We start from the raw sequence: 21,103 nt of genomic DNA on the forward strand, positions 1-21,103 counted from the left end.
CCTCGGCATGGGTGTCGGTAATGGCAAAGGCTGCCTAAACATTGATAGAGACTGGTCGACATTCATAGGTTCTTGGGTCTGCCTTTTACTTTCCCTGTTGCTAGGCTTTTGGCTAGATTATTCCTGCCCCCGCCTCCTAATAAAATGACGGCTCGATGGTCTTAACGTATGTGGCTGCGAACGTGCTCCTTTCAATACTTGCCTTGGCTTTAGCATCTCTTTAGCGGGAAGGGCATAGCATCTGACCAGAGCATTCTTCTCTTGACCTCGTCATAAAATCAGACTAAGGTCACCTTGCCGGATCATCTCTAGTCCTTGTCGGAGGACGCGGCTTAAGTGCAGTCTGACCTAGCAACAATTGCATCAAAATTCAGAAACGCCTATTGCGACCTTCTAATTTGATTTCTTATAATCGTGACTGCTGATAGTGTGCCTTACTAACTTGATATGGATTAAACTATGCATATGCGCTTACAGCTAACTACACGTACCCAACTTGAGCATTTAGGACTTTTAACTTGTAAGTGTCTATTATCGTTTCGCTTTGAGTTTGTATTGTACCTTCCATTGTATTCTAAGATCAGGCTCTATTCTTTCCTTATCTCTCTATATAAATCTGAAAAACTCATCAGCTTATAGCAAACAATTTCTGACTAAAACTTTTCACATCACAAAAACGACCACTTTTAATTAAAGCCAATTATCAGTACAATGTCAGAAATGTAACCAAGACATGAGAAAAAAAACAATGCGCTATTGCTTAAAAATATATGATAATGCTGGCTTTGCTATCACATTGCCAACGTCGGCTTGCGCAATTTAGATTTAAATTAAGATTTCACACGAATTTAAAGCCGTTTTTCTGAACAGGCCGAGGCCGAGTGAGGGTAGATTTCAAACGCGTTTTCGGGGTCGATTACTGCCGTTGACGCCAATTTAATAGAAATGAAATTCTGAGATAATATATATTAGACTATGTAGTTTAGCTTACCGCTTTGAACCATTGCCTGTAGAATACTGACAGAGCATAATGATGCGACAGCACTACAATTGCATTAGTTCGCTACATTAGCGAGGGCTACTTATCTACATGTATACCACATTAGTCTGCCTACCAAACTTTAGTGTACCCATGCTAAACAAAAAAATGTTGTGTATTGATATTTATCGATTTGAAAATAGAGTTTTCGGTGATTGTATATGAATATGTATTTTATGGGTTCGATAATGCCTCGCTCTGCCTGTTATATTAATTTGCGCAAGCCCTTAAAACATTATTTTGAACCATATAAAATGTGTTCAGGATTTAAAAAACGACAATACTTCAGTTGTACAAAACCTCGACTCTTTAAGCTCTGCGTTAGGTTATGTTATATGTTAATATTGATATATTAAACCGTAATATGTTTAAGTTTTTATATAATTTTGATTATAACTTTCATATCAATCATAGTAAACAGTGACGCTATGTTGATGACCTTATAGGCAATTCTCTACAGTATCATCGGTTTTGGCTATTCTGTTTTATGAAATAATCGAAAATCAACATTGTTAAACTCTTGTATTGGTATACGTATTTATTCATATGTATGTAAATTTCTATTAAATACGTTTTTTTTATTTAATTTGATATTGGAGCAATCTCCTAATCTATCCAAATTAAATTATGGTATGGTATAAGATATAACGAATGTGCTCTAAATATATTATAAAAGTACACACGTTAGTTTGTAATATACAAAGTTTTTAAATTATTTATGTGTAAGTAGTAGCATTTACAAACGCTTCAATTGGCATAATATGTCAAATAACAATATTTTTATATGCATAGGTTGTCAATATTTCCAAGCTTCATATAAATATACTTATGTGTGGATACATACATGTATATTGTATTATGGATATATACACTCGTATGTATGTAAATTTATTGCGGAATGTACATTTACGACGATGAATATACATTAACATAAATAATATATAAATATTTATTACATTAGTATTTTGTGTACATTTACGTGTCGACGCATTAAAGTGCATACCATTGTTCAAAGAGGTCACATGAACCTCTGTATGTACATACAAAAGATGCATGAAAATGAGTGAATTCACTAAAATAAATGTAATGTGAATATTACTGAGAAAATTGATATATATTTCATTTGTATACTAAGCCTTGCCAGTGGCAAGTTTTGTGCTTTAAATTGTAAATGTAATTTCACCTATTTCTAGCTCGTGGAAAATATTAATATAATCGAACTATCTTGCACTTCATGTCTTAAGCTATATTTTAAATAGATAGTTGAAATTCAGTTTAAAGTTCATCGAATACAGAAGCATGTTTAAATTAGTTGTGAGAATCTTTAAGCCGAAAATAAACTTTCCTTTAATAATCCTTTGACCTTCACTTTCCATTCAAAAGGGATGGATTTTGCGAAGAATGTGAATCACTTATCAGATGAATTTTATAAATATCTTTGAAAGTGATTCCGTTTTCCGACCATTTACTACAGTTTCGGGGATTTCCAAAATATTATTAAGTTCTTACGAAAAGTTATTTGAAAATAAGTTTAGAGTTTTGCAAAAAATCATCGTATCGAATGCTCCATCAAGGAAGCTTGGATTCTGCGAAATAATTTTTCATGGGTTTAATGAAAATTTAATTGGTATAAAAATCTATGAAAATGAGTTCGAGGATTTGATGGTTTTCTACAGTTACGGATGAAATTTCGCAAAACCCTGTCTTAGCGAATTTCGACTTCGTAGTCGGTCAGCACTAAAAGCGCACCATCCAAGCCGTAACAGAAAGTTGAAATTTTCAAAAAAGCTTTGTTATATTACTGACTTAACACTCGGTATTTGGGAAGTTTGCTACGAATAAATGAAAACTGCTTTCATTTATTTTATATCATCCGATTGTCCTAACTCGTTAAAAATCCATGTGTGTACAAATGCATTTGAAAAGGGATTTATTTGCTATGTTCCTCAGGAAATTAAATTGGTGGTCTTTCGTTATTGTTTTTGCAACCGTATGCTATCCGACTAAATTTGGTGATTCAAACCCGAATATTATTTATTATAGGAGCTATCTTCTCTTTTTGATTCAATCTTAAAAACTTAAAAACGGCAGCATGCTGACCCAGCGCCTCGTGACTACTTCTGTACGGTCACTCAGCGCGCGCATGCGAGGCATCGGATTTCGTTGCTGTAGCCGTTGACCTGCAGCAATGCAAAGTCAACAAATATCAGCAGCCAATGCAGCTATTACTTTCTAGCAGACGTCGATTTGTTGGTGCTAACTTACATACATGTGGACCCTAATTTCACCTCTACATTTTTTGTGTATCGGACAATAAATACGAGTTATTTAAGATTACATATCCTATAGTGTGGCGCTGGGAAATGAAGCACACCCTCTGTGTAAAATGTGCAGATCCTGAAATATGTTTGCGTTTATTTTTTTTTCTTAGCAAACACCCTTTAACATGGCAGTTGAACATAACTCTTAATAGGCGGAAGAAGGCATTATTATATATAGTAAATATTTGTAATGTTGTTTTTTTTTTTTTTTTTTTTTTTTGCGAGGTCTGCGGATTTATTATAAACAAAAATAAAACACACCCAAGGAAACCCGTCCTGTGCATCGGCAACCGTCTTCAGGGCACTATAACCAAAAGAAACAAAGCAATTGACATTAAACTAAATTAAATTAAACAATTAATAAAACATTTGACATACAATATTTTGACGTGGAGACTGACACTGTTTGGCTATTCAATAAGAGTCTGTACAAGTGAGCGTAATGTTCTGTGTCTGTTTTGTAGTTTAGCCGTTGATTGTTTGATGTGCCTATTATATGTAACATTTCCAAATTATGTCGTTTGTTGTAGTGTCGTTCTTTCTCTTTATTGTTTCATCAAAGTTTGTGTGGTTGCTTTTCATAGAGTCGGTCATTAGTCATGTTCTTTGTGTAATATTTGTATGTTTTAAATTGAAGTTTGATTTGTGTTGGGAATGACCGTGTTTTTAATTTAGGTTTTGTTGTGCCGATGCACACGTTATTGGACTTATTTTTGTTCTCCCCGCAACATTGTATTTTGTAAATAACATTACTTTTTTCTATAATTGAAACTCTTGCTTTTATGTTGTTGAAAATTGTTTGTTTCATAGCATTGTGTGCTAGTTTTGTATCTTGTTTGTTGTAGCAATCTGAGTTTTCGAGGCATTCTAATAGATTGTAGGGTTCTGTAGGATTATATGTTTCTGGATCGGATCCCCATCTGTCCGTGCAAACATATTATCGAAATATTAAACAATTTAGCATTAGACTCCAAATATAATATAAAAAACTCATTGGAGTGTAAAGGCTACGTCAATAATTCTTACATTAGCGACGACTAAACATTAGTATCGTTTGATGTAATATCCTTGTTTCCCAGTACCAATGGAACTGGCAGTAGACACAATAAAACGAAAATGGACAAAATCTTAAGAACACATAACTATGCCGAAACAATTATTTATGCATTCAAGAAAACTGGTACTTTGAATACGAAGACAATATATAAATACAATTATAAGAAATGCAATGGGATTACCGGTAATCGCAGACATAATAATGGAAGAACTTTTAAAACACATTTCATATTTTTGTGTTAAACAGTTGAACAGTTAAAAAATTAAACTTGACAGTGGGTTACTGTATGAAAATCAATGGTAAACCAAACTTTGTTAAACAACAATAATACTGAAAGAACAACACTACAACAAACGAAATACATTGGAAATGTTACACATAATAAGCACAACAAACGACTAAACTACAGACACTTATTAAATAGCCAAATAGTTTCAATCTCCGTGTCAAAAAGCGCAGACTTGTAAAATATTGTATGTCAAATATTTTATTAATTGTTTAGTTTATTTTAATGTCAATTGCTTTTTGTAACTTGGCTTTAGTGACCTGAAGACGGTTGCCGATGCGCAGCACGTGAAACCGCGAACCTCGAGCCAGCTTAACAAACATATGTTTTATTTACATCAACGGACGTATTGGTCGAACAAGCAATATCGGTCCTTCCATCTGCCCGCCTGGGTGAACTCGTTATCACGAAACTTTAACGGCTAAATGTACCTGGTTTGGGATATATATTCGTGTATGCTATACGCACATCAGGTTTATTTCAATAATTTTAATTTTCAGCGCCAGTTTTTAAACATATGATGGAAATTGTGAAGGTAAGAATTTTTAAATTTATTGTAGGTTTGCTTTTTTAATCCAATAAAAACCTAGTGAGAGTGCTCTAGCCGGGAGTGCCCGACTACGGGATACCTAGAAGCTTGTTCTCCCAAAGGGATATAATTCCATCAACATAAATTAATTTTAAAAAAGTTCCCTCTGCAAATGTCGAATCCGCAACAACCTTAAACCGACCAATTTCCTGGGCCAGTTGGGTATTAAAGAAAAAAACTGCATGCAATACAATTTCCATTCTGATATAACACTACGTCTGCATTAATAAGTTTCTGTGTTTTTAAACCAGTTTTTGAAAAAATTTAATGGTATGTTAATTTGATTTTGCGTAATAAGTGTGGCAGGGGCTGTCGGCACTTGGAGAAAATTTGCAATTAATGAATATAGTAACAAATCTCAACTTTTTAATCTGTGTATTCTATACGAGTGTTTACTCCCCAATACTGGTGCATCTAACTATAATAATTAGTGAGTCATTAAAGAAGTAAGTCATAAATTTGATAATATAAAAATGAGAGTACTGAAAAAAATTATAGTCTCCATTTGCGCATCGTATAGAAGATGATTTATTTCAAGCCTTCGTAGTTTTCCAAGCTGATGCATTCTAAGAGACGGACATGATTAAATATAATCGACTTGTCCTGATCACAAATATACAATTTTTTATGGTTGCGGAGATGCTTCTTTCTGCATTTTATATACATTTTCACAAAAACATACCCCTTTTACTTATTATAAATAGGTTTTCTTTTGTATAAAATAAATAGATCTGTTCGGGAAAAATGTCAACCAATGATTCACACATTAAATGCAATCTTAATATCCTGAGAGCTTAATAACGCTTGAAATATATTACAGATATGTTTTTTTTCTGTCTGACAGATACTTGAGGTGTTCTGGGGTGTGGCTCTTAATTTTCTTAACTTTTATTTCCCAAATAGTATAACTTAATTGTTCGAGAATATTTGTAGGTAAACTAAAAGAAGAAGTTACAAAAACTATTTCAAAAAGTCCCGGTTCGAAAGTCTCCTTCGCCAAATCAATTTTACCAACATTAATAGTTAACAATATTAACAAGTAAGAGGTTCTAGTCGGGAGCTCCCGACTAGGGAATACCCTGAACCCAACACCAAATAAATTTAAAAAAAAAGTTCCCTTGGCAGGGTTCGTACTCGCAACTGACCGCATTACTTGCTGTCGACTCTACTCAGCAGCCACACCAACAATTAAGTACTTATGATAAAAAAGGAACTAAAATAGCATTACAGAAAAAAGACGCAATTACCATGCTATTAGAATGCGAAGCTTGAATGTGTGTGTGTACATGTATACAGAAATTCTTGAGTTATTTGCTAGCTGCCCCATCCAATTATGCAGTTGCATATAACTTTGGTTTTTTCTTTACCGATCTGTATGAAGTTTTCTACAGTATATCTTATTGTACCATAGAATATTTGTGTATTCTCAAAAAGCCAATTGCATTTAAATTGTGGTTTAAATTGGTTGGCAATAAAAGTTGGGTTTTCTGGGGTGGTAGCGGGGACGTGGCGATCGGTATAAAATGAAAGATACTTGATATATCTATAATATTCTAGGAGCAACATATCATGTTTGGTGACTCTAGCTCTTATTATTTACCCAATTTGCTGAAAAAGCAGGATGTCGATATCGATTTTTATCGATTGCTTGGAAACGGAGTAAGTTATCGATTATCGGAAACAAACTCGATCTGCGCAGGAACTACGATGACCTACATCTTAAATTTCAAGTCTCTAGCTCTTATAGGTTCTGATATCCTTGCTTTCATACATACGGATAGACGGACAGATAGGCAGACATGGTTAGATCGACTCGGCTATTGATGCTGATCAAGAATATATATACTTTATGGGGTCGGAGATGCTTCCTTCTGCCTGTGACATACATTTGCCTTTTGCACAAATACAATACAATTCAGGGTATTTAAACAGGAATGAAAGCTTTTAGCCCTAGAGCTTATACATAAGTGCTTTTATACCAAACTTTTTTTCAGATTTATTGTTCCTATAATAGCCATATAATAAGTAGTCCAATATGATGTGGTTTTTTAGATATGTTTGGGACAAGTAAAGATCGCTGTTGCTGAGCTCAAAATCTTTTTAAACGGAAACTGTTCAAACTTTTCAGACGGTCGGACATGGCTATATCAACTCGGCTGTTCATGCGAATCTAGTATATACACTTAATTGGTTGGATGACTCCTATACGTTATAAATTCATGACAAGATTGTTAGATAATTAATAAATATGTGAGAAAAATTGTGAAAATCGTTACTGGTTAGTTTGTTTAAAATATCTTGAAAAACATATGTTTTTAAGGGTTTGTAGTCTTTGTTGTATGTGCAGATAAAAGTCAACGCATAAATCCAATTTTTTCTATCTCACGAATCAATCCTATAGAATTATATAAAAGTTTGTAATAGAGTTATATTTTTCATTAAGTTTTTCGAATATTTTGTCACTCCAAGGTTAGATTCGGTTAGAGCTGCTGTCGACGTAATCGAGACACTAGTCACCATTCTAGTCCGTTGTGTGTCCGTAGATCTGTTTTTCTAAACCATTCTACTATGTGGAAGTACTATCATCAAAAATATGACTGGGCGAATTTAGTAATTCTAATTGTACTAACTTCGGCTAGTTCGCTTAAATTATTGACAAAAGTAGTCGGCATCTTTTGTTATTCAGTCAGTGTAGGAAACAAGCAGAAGAAATGCTCAACATGTTCTTCATCTCTGCAACTACGCCTATAGTCGTTATATGGCGCTTGCAGAGCTCAGGCGAGGACTAATGCTGATTGAGTTTGCAATGGAGCAAGCCTTTTGTGTCTTGTTATGAGATATCATGGTCTGTTGTGCTAGTGTTTATTGGCATAGCCGTTGATATGCGTTCGCAGAATAAGTTTACAATTTGCCAAGGGCATACAAGTTCCCTCTTTATAGTTAAAGAAGGTTTCCAATGCTGTCTTGGGTGCCAAGCATTCATACAAGGCCGATGTCGTACTGTCCATATGGCGTAGAGATATTTGTCAGTAAACGATTTTGTTGCTGTCGCTATTATATATATATTTAAACAGGTTTAGATGCCATATATGCCCAGAAAATTTTTATAAAAGTCAGGCAATAAACACCGGAAATTAAGAGTAAAACAAGTAAGACTCTAGTCGGGAGCTCCTTACTAAGGGATACCCTGAACCCTCTTCTTCCAACATCAAATGCATATATATATTCTATTTTAAAAGCTATATGTCAAGTTTGGTGACTCTAGCTCTTGTTATTTACCAAAATTGCCCAAAATACAGGATACCGATTTTTATCGATTGCTTGGAAAAGGAGTAAGTTATCGATTGTCGGAAACAAACTCGATCTGCGCGGGAGCTAGGAGCATCTACATCTAAAATTTCAAGTCTCTAGCTCTTATAGGTTCTGAGATCCTTGCGTTCATACATACGGACAGACAGACAGACCAAACATGATATGTTGTAGATATTTCAAGTATCTTTCATTTCATACCTATCGCCACCTCCCCGCTACCACCATAGAGCTATAAATCAAGTTAATAACCCAACTTATATTGCCAACCAATTTAAACCACAATTTGAATGCAATTGATTTTTTCAGAATACACAAATATTCTATGGTACAATAAGATATACTGTAGAAAATTTAATAAAGATCGGTTAAGAAAAACCAAAGTTATATGCAACTGCGCAATTGAATGGGGCAGCAGCTTTAAGAATTTCTGTATACATGTACACACACACATTCATGCGCGTCTGCTTCGCATTCTAATAGCATGGTAATTGCATCTTTTTTTTGTAATGTTATTTTAGTTCCTTTTTTTATCATAAGTACTTAATTGTTGGTGTGGCTGCTGAGTAGAGGCATAGCAAGTGGTGCGATCTGTCGCGAGTTCGAGCCCTACCGGGGAAAGTATTATTTTTTTTTTTTTTTGCTGGTGTGACTGTTGAGTAGAGTCGACAGTAAGTAATACGGCCAGTTGCAAATTCGAGCCCTGCCAAGGGAACTTTTTTTTTATTAATGTATTTGGTGTTGGAATAAGACGGTTCAGGGTATCCCCTAGTCGGAAGCTCCCGACTAGAACCTCTTACTTGTTACATTTAGTGTAATATATCTGTGAAAGTGTTTTATAAATCGTAATTGTATTTAATAACTTTCGTTAAGTATTTCTATCTCCGGATATCCTGGACAATGTAAAGATTTTCATATGGATTCATTATCATATCTGTAGTAGCAATTAAAATCGTCCTCTTTGAAATAAATATTTGGCGACTTCGTAACATAAAGCTCTCCTCACTACCATGCTCGCCATTATCTAATCGATTTGGATTTCCCATTGTTTTGTAACGTTATTTTTTTTTAGATATTTTTGAAGAACTTCTTTAAAACACTTTTATTTTGCTAAACACTAAACGTGTGGCAGTCAAGTTAATAGAACTGCACGGAGTTGTTTACTGGCAGCCAAACATTTAAATATCTCCAATTGGCAGTCGAAATCATGCCATTTAAGAAAAAAAACAAATCTTAAATTGGTTTATAGTCTGTTTACTCGTCAAGCTTTTAGATGTGCACATCATCGAGAGAAATGTGTTTATATGAGAAGAAAATAAGAATGGCATCAAGTGCATCAGTAAGTAAGTAAGTGTAAAGAGCACCCGTCATGGTAAGTTTTGCAGCTTGTTGCAATTTGATTAATTTAAATAGGAAACAAGATCCTATTTTGTAGAAAATTCGTATTTTTCTAAAATTGAGGTAACATCAAGATTTGCCAACCTCCTTTTCTTGCATGCATGTTAAAAACTTGAGAAGTGGAAGCTATTTACGTAAAGACATAATTAAGAGGCTCTAGTCGGGAGTTTCCTAATAGGGAATACCCTGAACCCCCTTCAGTCAACACCTAGTGCAATAATAAAATAAATATAAAAAATAAAATAAAAAAGTAAGAGGTTCTAGTAGGGAGCTCTCGACTAGGGAATACCCTGAACCCTCTTATTCCAACACCAAACGCAGTTCGCGCAACGCGCTCTTTTGAAGTAATAAAGATAAATTAAAAAAACAAGTAAGAGGTTCTAGTCGGGAGCACCCGGCTAGGGGATACCCTGAACCCTCTTCTTCCAACATCAAATGCATATGTATATATATTCTATTTTAGAAGCTTTATGTCAAGTTTGGTGACTCTAGCTCTTATTATTTACCAAAATTGCCCAAAAAACAGGATATCAATATCGATTTTTATCGATTGCTTTGAAACGGAGTAAGCTTTCGATTATCGGAAACAAACTCGATCTGCGCGGGAACTAGGAGGACCTACAACCAAAACTTCAAGTCTCTAGCTCTTATAGGCTCTAATACCCTTGCGTTAATACATACTGACGGACGGACAGACAGACATGTCTAGATTGACTCGGCTATTGATGCTGATCAAAAATATATACATGCTTTATGGGGTCGGAGATGCTTCCTTCTGCCTTTCTTTTGAGCTATAGGATATTCATTAATTGTCAAAAATTCATTTGTATTATTGTGGTGGTTTAAATTGGTGGGTAAGTCAAATTGGTTTCTTTATTTGATTTATAGCTATAAAATGAAAGGTATTTGATATATTTATACTATTCAAAAAGTTACATGTCAAATTTTGTGTTCGTTATATTCTAAAACGATATTTGCTAAAAAAAAAAAAAAAAAAAAAAAAAAAAAAAAAAAAAAAAAAAGGGAAGTTATCGGCTATAAGAAACAAACTTGTACTGCGCAGGCACTAGAAGGACCTACGATAAAAATTTCAGAATTTCACTAGCCCCAGATTGGTTAGATTGCCTCGGCTATTGATGCGGGTCAAGAATATATATACTTAATAGGGTCGGAGATGCTTCCTTCTGCCTGTTACATACAATTATACTCTTTTTACCAATTTCTAATGGTTCAGGGTATAAAAACGTTAAACTAATGGGTTAGTATTCCTTGGTCTTGGCCTTTAATTATTTGACATGAAACGGTAAACGGTGAATATTCGGATCAAAGTCGGAACAACTTGATCCATTCCATGCCTTAAAAAGCATAGTCGTATGCCATCTAGTCCTAAAGGTTCACATGGGCTAAAACTTTTCATGGCCACACTACAGAACAGAAAGAAAGAAGTTATATATTATGTAAAGAAATTTATACTCGATATATAGAGTGTTCTGTCCTGCAATGCTTATAGCTGGAAATGGTCAGTTATTTTTCGAAGGTATCCTGAAAGCAAGAATTTTATAAGGGGGAAAGATACAAATTGATATCTTAAAGCATCGCCATCGGAAATGTCGGCTACCTCCAAATCAGCAATGTTTGATAATTTTACTCTTGAAAGACAGATGTTAAATAGTTTTTCTAAGTCGTGATGAACTGTCAATGTCCACCGGTAGAGGTGGTTTTTGTCTGCGGAGCGGGCTATGTTGTACTTTCTTTAATGAAATTTTTACTCTGTTGCGGGTTGTCATTGTATTTCTTGTTAAGAGAGACTACCCCGGTGGGGACGTCAGTCAATATTGTCTTATTTATAAGAAACGTAAGTTTACGTTCGATCTCCTTGTGTTATTGTCAAGTTACCTTGACGCAGAACCGTTAGTGTTTGTTCAATGAAACTTATGCTCCATGTTTTCCCCTCAAAGTCAGGTACTGACTTCATAAAATCTAATGTCTAGTGACATTATTTGCCTCGTATTATTTCGTCATTTTAAAATATTTATTTATTTTTCATTTCTTTTAATATTTGATCAAACATTGACTAGCGAGTGAAGAATTTTAGTGATTTTATGCCGGATTCGCTAAACGGTGTTGTAGATGTTAAGTTTGATCAGACCACCAATTTTTACGTTAACTTTTTTTAAACTGGTTGTTGGTTTGAAAAAAAAAACAAGGTTTTCGGGAGCCGCCATAGTCCATCGCAAAACAAAATATCCAAGTGTTTCTAAACTTTTTATACCTTGAACCCATTGAAAATGGGTAAGAAGAGTATAATGTACACTCTGAGAAAATTCTATTTTTACCGTGTTCGCTCTTTCCGCTGTGAGAGCGTAGGGGTACTGAATTCGTTTCCGTACTGAATTTTCAAAAAATCAAGCTGCATTTTGTTGTATGGTGTAACTCATCTTCGTGTTTACATTGTTTTTCGGTTTACTGTGCTCCTCAAATATTTTCAAAATCCTATCAACATCGGACCACTATATTATGTAGCTGCCATTGGAACGATCGGTCGAAAATTAATTTGTTGTATAGAAAACTTTTTGTTTTTAAAGATATCTAGACCAAACTCGCCATTTATAAGTTTCACTATGTTCCTTACATTTATTCAACATCTTATTTACAAAGGAGTACTATATCGTATAGCTTACATAGGAACAATCGGTCAAAAATTAAGATGTATGAAGAACTTTTTGGTTTTCGAGACATCTTCAGAATACTCGGCGTTAACTATTTTGCATACCTGTTTTGTATTTAAGTCTCATGTCGGTTATGTGAAGCATTTTAGGATGGCTGTTTGAAAATAATGTTGAACCCGAGCGATCCAGTATACAACACAATAAGTAACGACTTCCCACCATAAACCAAAACAAGTTAGAGGTTCAAGTCGGGAGCTCCCGACTAGGGGATACCTTGAACCTTGTTCTTCCAACATCAAATATATAAATATATACTATTATGCTATATGCTATATGTCAAGTTTGGTGACTAGCTTTTATTATTTACCAAAATTGCCCAAAAAACAGGATATCGATATAGATTTTTATCGATTGCTTGGAAACGGAGTAAGTTATCGATTATCGGAAACAAACTCGATCTGCGCGGGAACTAGGAGCATCTACATCTAAAATTTCAAGTCTCTAGCTCTTATAGGTTCTGAGATCCTTTGACTCATACATACGGACGGACGGACGGACGGACAGACAGACTGACATGGCTAGATCGACTCGGCTATTGATGCTGATCAAGAATATATATACTTTATGGGGTCGGATATGCTTCCTTCTGCCTGTTACATACATTTGGATTTTGCACAAATACAATATACCCTTATACCCATTTTTAATGTGTTCAGGGTATAAATATGCAATAGAACATATATACATACATAAATACTTCAACTTCGGGAATGATTTAAATTATTATTGCATGGCAGAAAAGAAATTCAAATAGCTCATAAGCCCTACAATACATTTACAAGAATTTGAAACTCTGTGACGCCGATAAGAAACACAAAATCAAAATAAAACAAGTAAGAGGTTCTAGTCGGGAGCTCCCGACTAGGGGATACCCTGAACCCTCTTATTCCAATACCAAATAAATTAATAAAAAAAAGTTCCCTTGGCATGGCTCGAACTCGCGACAGACCGCACCACTTGCTATGCCTCTACTCAACAGCCACACCAACAATTAAGTACTTATGATAAAAAAAGGAACTAAAATAACATTACAAATAAAAGATGCAATTACCATGCTATTAGAATGCGAAGCAGACGCGCATGAATGTGTGTGTGTACATGTATACAGAAATTCTTAAAGCTGTTGCCCCATTAATTGCGCAGTTGCATATAACTGGTTTTTCTTAACCGATCTTTATGAAATTTTCTACAGTATATCTTATTGTACCATAGAATATTTGTGTATTCTGAAAAAGTCAATTGCATTTAAATTGTGGTTTAAATTGGTTGGCAATAAAAGTTGGGTTATTAACTTGATTTATAGCTCTGTGGTGGTAGCGGGGAGGTGGCCATAGGTATGAAATGAAAGATATTTGAAATATCTATAATATTCTAGAAGCAACATATCATGTTTGGTGGCTCTATCTCTTATTATTTACCAAAATTGCCCAAAAAACAGGATATCGATATCTTTTTTCGATTTTATCGATTGCTTAGAAACTGAGTAAGTTATCGATTATCGAAAACAAACTCGATCTGCGCGGGAACTAGGAGCATCTACATCTAAAATTTCATGTCTACCTCTTATAGGCTCTGGGATCCTTGCGTTCATACATACGGACGGACGGACGGACGGACGGACAGTCAGACGGACATGGCTAGATCGACTCGGCTATTGGTGCTGATCAAGAATATATATACTTTATGGGGTCGAAGATGCTTCCTTTTGCCTGTTACATACATTTGGATTTTGCACAAATACAATATACCCTTTTACCCATTTTTAATGGGTTCAGGGTATAAAAAACACGAATATCGCAACACAAATCAGACAGCAAGCTCAGACATTAAACAACCATACAAAAAGCAAATTTTAGGGCAACAATATTACAAAAAGAACAACATGACTTTAGCTCTTTTGAAATGCTACAGACAAGCGGATTACAAATAGACAATTAACTAAACTATAAAACAAGCGCGGAAAATGACGTATATATTTACAGACTTATATTTAATTGGAAACAGGTAATTTCTTACTCCAAGTCGAACAGCGCGACGTGTAACAAAACAATTAAATGATCTTAATGTTTATTTAGTGATGCTTTGATTTCTTAATAACGTAAATATATATGTAATATTTTGTAGCAAGCTCTTTAGAACACCGGGGAAAAGTTGAAATATATTGTCCAAAAAAAAGAGAAACTTGTTTGTTCAAATTCTAAATCTAGACCTCGCGCCTATCAATCCGTCAATAATCATAAAATTAAAATATAAATACATTTGGATGCAATAGACACCATATCGACACACAAGCCAGCTGATATTGTTAGTTAACGAGTACAGTTAAATTAAGAGTTGTCATAAAGCGACAACATAAAACTTTAAAGCTTTTTTAAACTAACAATCAACGTCATTGGCTAAAGACCGCGATGTTTATTTTCAGGCTATAACACAGGGAGTACAACAACAGTCACAGGCTGGAGGCATATCTATTATACCGCTTACGCACCCTATGTCAAATATTATGAGGAGCATGACACGATTACAGACATAGTCATTGAATATAACAAAAATAAATTTAACGATCTGAAAGGAAAAACGACATTTTAGAGGCCGAATTAAAGAAGCTACAAGAAACCGTGTGATCAAAGAGGCTGTTTATAAAAACAATCTACGTAAATAAAAAGGGACCATTCCTATCAAAATCACAAACAGGGCAAAGACAATCAGCAAAAAAAAAAAAAAAAACAGGAAATCTTTAAGCTTATAAGCAACTAAACACAAAAGGAATATCCACCATCTATAAAAAATACGATTCTCTAAAGGCAGTATCACAGGTGCCAAACTCGTAGTAAATGACAGTCTATTCAATTACTGCATTAAAAGTCTAAATGCAGGTTTCTATAGGGCTTCTCCTCAAATTGAGCGTGTCAGTAGAACTTATGAACTTAATAATCTAGGTGTCTTGATCATTAACTTAATTCAACTCTCATGTTACGACCGTGGTCAAGCGATGGTCTAAGGGCTTTGACGATCCGCATACCACAAAAATAATTTTTATATCGCTGGTACGACATGTTCTTGAGAATGCGTCATGTGTGTGGTCGTCAAAATATTTAATTAACTAAGACAGAATTGAATCTGTACAGAAAATATTCCTGTTGTTTGCCCTTCGTGTCATACTCTTTCTTTAATTCTTTAATTTATCATTTCTATGCTACTATGCTCAACTATGCTTGTTATAATATGTATGCATTAATTAGTAACGGCCGAATCGACTCTTCTGGTTGCCTAGCCAATTAAACTTATCGCTACTACTTATCGCTTAAATTTTGTTTAATTATCTATGTCTTACATTAAATGTTCCGGGTACTCTGTGATGATTATAACAAGCATTATAGAGTAGTCTGCGAGTCTTTTCTACCTCGTTTAAAGTCTTTTATTCTAAACTATTTAGCAAATCGATTGTCTTAGCATATACTATTTTTTTGTATACGTTTTTGTACGCGCCACGGTTAGTTGGGCGGGAGGTGGTATGCAGCACATTGGATCGGGATTCTCTAAACAAAAAAAAGTATGGGCTATGGCCAGCACGAGCCATGATATTAAAAATTAATGTATATAAAAAACTGTATCAGCTCCTTTATCACTGTGTAGTTCTAGGTTTTAACAGTCAGCGATAGTAATATTCTTAAGCTTTTGTTAAATTATGAAAATATTATGGGTGGTCTTATAAAATGTTGAAAAAATGTCTTACCGTATGTTGATTAATTTAATGTAAATCACACCCGAGGAACGAAAGGCAAGCTGATAAAGACCACAGATCAATCGGTGTTATTTGGATAATAAAACGGGTAATATATAGCACCATCTTATAAGTTAGTACCTGATGCTTAAACATTTTTTTGTTAAATGAAGCCAATATCTTTTTAGTGGCAAGATACAAGGGGCGTCTACCCCGTCTAATATGGGAAGATCCGCTGAGCACGCAATATAAAATACTGGACCAAGGACAGTGCCCTGAGGAGCACCAGCCCGATAGGTGTACATTTCTTAGCGGGCTCACTGACATCTACACCACATTCCCTGTATTCTAGCCGTTAACACCTTCCTAAGACATTCTTGCAGAGAGGGCTTGAGGGAAGAGAGGGTTTATTGCTAGACCTAAGCAAGAGTCTGTAGACCGCCCAGGAGACCGGCGGTGCTGGAGATGAGGCTTAAACACGGTTGAGGTTGAAAAAATACTCGGCTTTCTATATATCGTAAATACTGCGACACAAAAGTAGACCAGCAGAAGGTTAACCGCCGATGGCAAACGGATGCGTCACTCGCAATGTGTGACGGCCCTCCAGGGGCCAAAGATCTTACAATATTCTCCAGGTGTCCAGCAGGGATGATGATTGGGTAGACAGCAGCAAAGGCGACGCTACTAATGTCAGTGGCGAAGGACGCAGTAGATCACTACGATAGCAGAAAGTTGAAAATTAAGCACCGGATAATGAGTGTAGCTATACCGCGGAGGCGGTCTTCTGGGTAGTTGGCGCAGTGAACATCGAAGCCATGAATGCGAAAGGGGGACCGGATGTTGAGTGAGTTTTCATTAAAAGTGGAATGTCAACGCGGTCCTAAACGATTTGCTCGAAGATTAGGGATTGCTAATGAGTAAGTGCTATAGCCTGGAATGCTTTACTAGGAAATAACGAAATCCTTTTTGCTACTTCCTTGCTTGCTTAAGGTTTAGCAAAAGTGTACACTCATAGAGAAATGTAAAAAAAGAAATATTCTCATAACTTAACTCCATGCACATATTTTGATCTCTATGGGAAAAAACAGTATTAAATAGTATGAAATAGTGTGTACCACAGTATGCAATCCAATTGCAATTTCTATTAGTAGAACTCGAATTCATATGAATTTATGCATGTGTGCGAAGGCATACAGAAATGATTGGTAATATGTGCTCAAAAACCAAGATTTCGATACCGATTTTTTTTTAAACTGAGTTGTCGATAATTTGAATCAAACTGCAAATCTCTTTTGGTTTTCGAGACTGTCACATTTATATGCTCAAAAATAGGATTTCGATATTGTATTTAATCAATTGCCTGTAAACAGGGCAAGTTGTCGATTATAGGAAACAAACTCGTTCTGCGGCAGCTACCGCAAATTGCACCAATTTATATACATCATAAACGTGCACACACACATTCATGCGCGTCTTTATTGAATTCTATAAAGATCAATCCAATTGACATTGTATTGTTTTCTGTGCTGCGTATTATGCATCGATTTTCATACGTGTTATGAATTGTTGAAATTTTGTTATGGCTGACCTATTTAAAAAAAAAAAAAAAAATTGATTTATTACTGCTAAAGCAAACGAGCTTGTATTGCGATCTGCAATCGGTTTTGGTAGAGGGGGGTTTGGGGAACTCCCTGCTAGAGCCTCTTGGTATAAAACCACTGTGCTCACTGGGTTCGGATAAATTAACTTGATGTTTTTAGTCACTTGTCACAGCCAAAAAGCTTACCGAGATGCTGTTCTTGCGCCGGCCAACTTTATCCGATCACACACCATGTACTCTGTATTTGTCAGCCGCCAAATGTAAGATTTATAATAATGTAATGCTTATTTAATTAATGTGATTCATAACACATAGTAAAGAGTGTTTAAAATAATAATCTATGGGATTTCAACTTAACGCTGGTAAAGAGTGTTTAAAATAATAATCTATGGGATTTCAACTAACCGCTGCTGCAGATAAAAACCGATTATTTGACACAGCAGACTACTGCCTACCTCTATGTGTATTTTGCTAGCTTATCTATGGTCGTAGTTTCATATATGTTGATTTAGCCTCTTGAAGACACATTTAAAGTACCATTAGATATCGTCCGTGCATTAAATAAGTTTTTGTTGCACGGGGGTGATAGTGCCTTGAAGACGGTCTACCGAAGTGCAACCGAAATATATTGGAAGCGTACAATAAAATTGTTTTCATTGTTATACTCTGAACCCATTAAAAATGGGTATAAGGGTATATTGTATTTGTGCGAAAGCTAAATGTATGTAACAGGCAGAAGGAAGCATCTCCGACCCCATAAAGTATATATATTCTTGATCAGCATCAATAGCCGAGTCGATCTAGCCATGTCAGAGAGAGAGTTCTCAGTTGAGAGTGATTGACGTGTTTTACTTGTGCTCCAAGATTTTTATATATTTTTGCGCTTTTATCCTGCTTTTTATTTCAAAATTTTGCATTTTTCGGTGCTTTATTTAAGAAGCTTTAATAAACTGTGCAAAGTGTTATCTGTTGTGCAGCGTAAGTCTGTTAATTATTACATTTTATAAAACGCGGCATCAGCTCCGTGTTGTTGTTATTGCCTGTTTTGATTCTTTTGCTTTGGTGCTCCCCTGTGCATACACTTGTTTGTGCGTGTGTTCGCTGCATACTTTCTGCTTGTGCATCGCGCTCTCGCAAACTTTTTCTATTGCTTTTTGCTCCAAACAATTTGTTTGTGTATTTACTTGCTCTATCTTGTGCACCGTTTTCGTTTTGCTCTGTGCTCTCGCAATTTGCATACGCATTAAATAATTATGTTGTGCTGTAAGAAACCGTGCACGTTCAAGCAGGCTGATGATTCTGCACTGCCGCAATTTGTTAATTGCTGGCTGTGTGAGAATATGATGCATGCTAAATGTGCAGGTCTCACTGGGCGTGATTGTGACAAGATCGCTGCTATTGCCAAGAAGGGCTGTGGTGGCTTGCGTTGGTCGTGCCCAGAATGCATCGACAAGCAAATTGATTTCTCTAGAATGTATAATTCTGTGAGAAGTCAATTCTTAAAATTAAATAATGTGGCTAAGCAGCTCTCGAGTAATTTTGACTCGAGTTTCGAGCTGCTTGGCAAATATAAATTTGAGTCCCCAACCAATCGCCGGTTGGAGCCTCAACTTTTGCAATTGCCCTCTACGTCTGTTCAGACACCTACTACTTTCTTGTCCCTTCCTAGCAACTTGGAGGTATCTCCAATGTTGTCTTTATCGCCTTCTCCAAGCGACTGTCCAATTACCCCTGTTTCAACCCCTGTACTAGTCCCAGTAGAGCCCGTACCTGATCCCGTCCCAATTAATCAAACTGCCTCAGCCCCATCAGCTCCTGGCCGCAAAGGTAGACCTGCGCGCAATCTTGCCCAGATTGTTAAAAACAATCATTGTGCCTCGCTAGCTCCCCCAACCCCTGTATTACCTACAGCCCCACCAGCGCCTACTTTAACGGTAGTTGCCCCTCGTAGGCAAGTCTTTGTGTCTCGACTTTCGTCGGACACCACTTCTGAGTCATTGGCAGCCTATATTGCTAGCAAATCTTCTGCTAGCGTGTCAATAACTAAATTTAATTTCTCCACCCCTCGTGAAATATCATCATTCAAAATAAATGTTTCACATGATATGTTCCCAATCATTTGTGATCCCAAATTTTGGCCTCCACACATGATTGTTCACGAGTTCAAGCCTAAAAAGCGTAACCAGCCTGTCACCCTTCCAGTCCCTTCAATACAGGGTACCATTTCTGCCCCAAAAAACTAGCTTCATCTTCTGACCAAATCTTTATTCATTATCAGAATGTTAGAGGTCTTATTTCAAAACTTAAAAATCTATTCATGGCCAGCACTTCCTTCAATTCGGATATAATAGCATTTTCAGAAACATGGTTGAACTCAACCATATCTGATTTTGAGATTTTATCAAATAACTTTAGTTTGTATCGAAATGATCGGCCGACTCGAGGTGGTGGGGTGTTAATTACCGTTAAAGCCACTCTCCAGTCTGAACTTTTCTGTTTTAGTACGCCTACTGACGCTGAGATTGTCTCAGTTAAGGTGTCTTTTCCTACACGGAATGTCTATGTAACATGCTCTTATGTCCCACCTTCTTCTGATATTCAAGTTTATATGAAACATATTACTTGTATTAAAGAAGTTTCTTCACACGTGCGTGATAGTGACCTATTTATGGTGTTGGGTGATTTTAATTTGCCCAACATCTCTTGGTCATTATTTACTGCCAAAAATTATCTAGTGCCCTCAGCACAGCACGATTTTATAGACTGCATGCTTGATCTTTCGTTGTTTCAAATCAATTCAATTTCTAATCATTTGACTAGAACACTTGACCTTGTATTTGTTAACGACTACCTTATTTCTAATGTGTCTAGGTCCCCTCCTTTATCTCTTCCTGAGGATGTCTATCATCCAACTTTAGAGATTGCAATGCTAAATTGTAATCCTCTCATTTCGTGCTCATCAGCCAATAAGCCCCGCTATTGCTTTCGCAAAGGAAATTATTCTTTGCTGAATCAGCTTATTTATTCAACCGATTGGTCTTTCTTATATGA

The 21,103-nt window shown here is 35.8% G+C and overlaps 1 protein-coding gene across 3 annotated transcripts in view; it reads left to right on the forward strand.

The window, feature by feature from the left end:
* Positions 1-1,577: 1,577 nt before the first annotated feature.
* Positions 1,578-21,103, forward strand: part of LOC115768254 (stromal interaction molecule homolog) — a 143,062-nt gene continuing 123,536 nt past the window's right edge. Inside the window, exon 1 of one of the 3 annotated variants that reach the window (XM_030712784.1) lies at positions 1,578-1,669. The gene's annotated coding sequence lies outside the window, so the exon portion shown is untranslated. Of the gene's footprint in view, positions 1,762-21,103 lie in introns of all 3 variants that reach the window. The other 2 variants (XM_030712783.1, XM_030712782.1) reach the window with 2 other exon arrangements.

This window comes from Drosophila novamexicana, unplaced genomic scaffold (assembly GCF_003285875.2).
Source record: "Drosophila novamexicana strain 15010-1031.04,08,12 unplaced genomic scaffold, DnovRS2.1 tig00001740-arrow-arrow-pilon, whole genome shotgun sequence".
Classification (NCBI taxonomy): Eukaryota; Metazoa; Arthropoda; class Insecta; order Diptera; family Drosophilidae; genus Drosophila; species Drosophila novamexicana.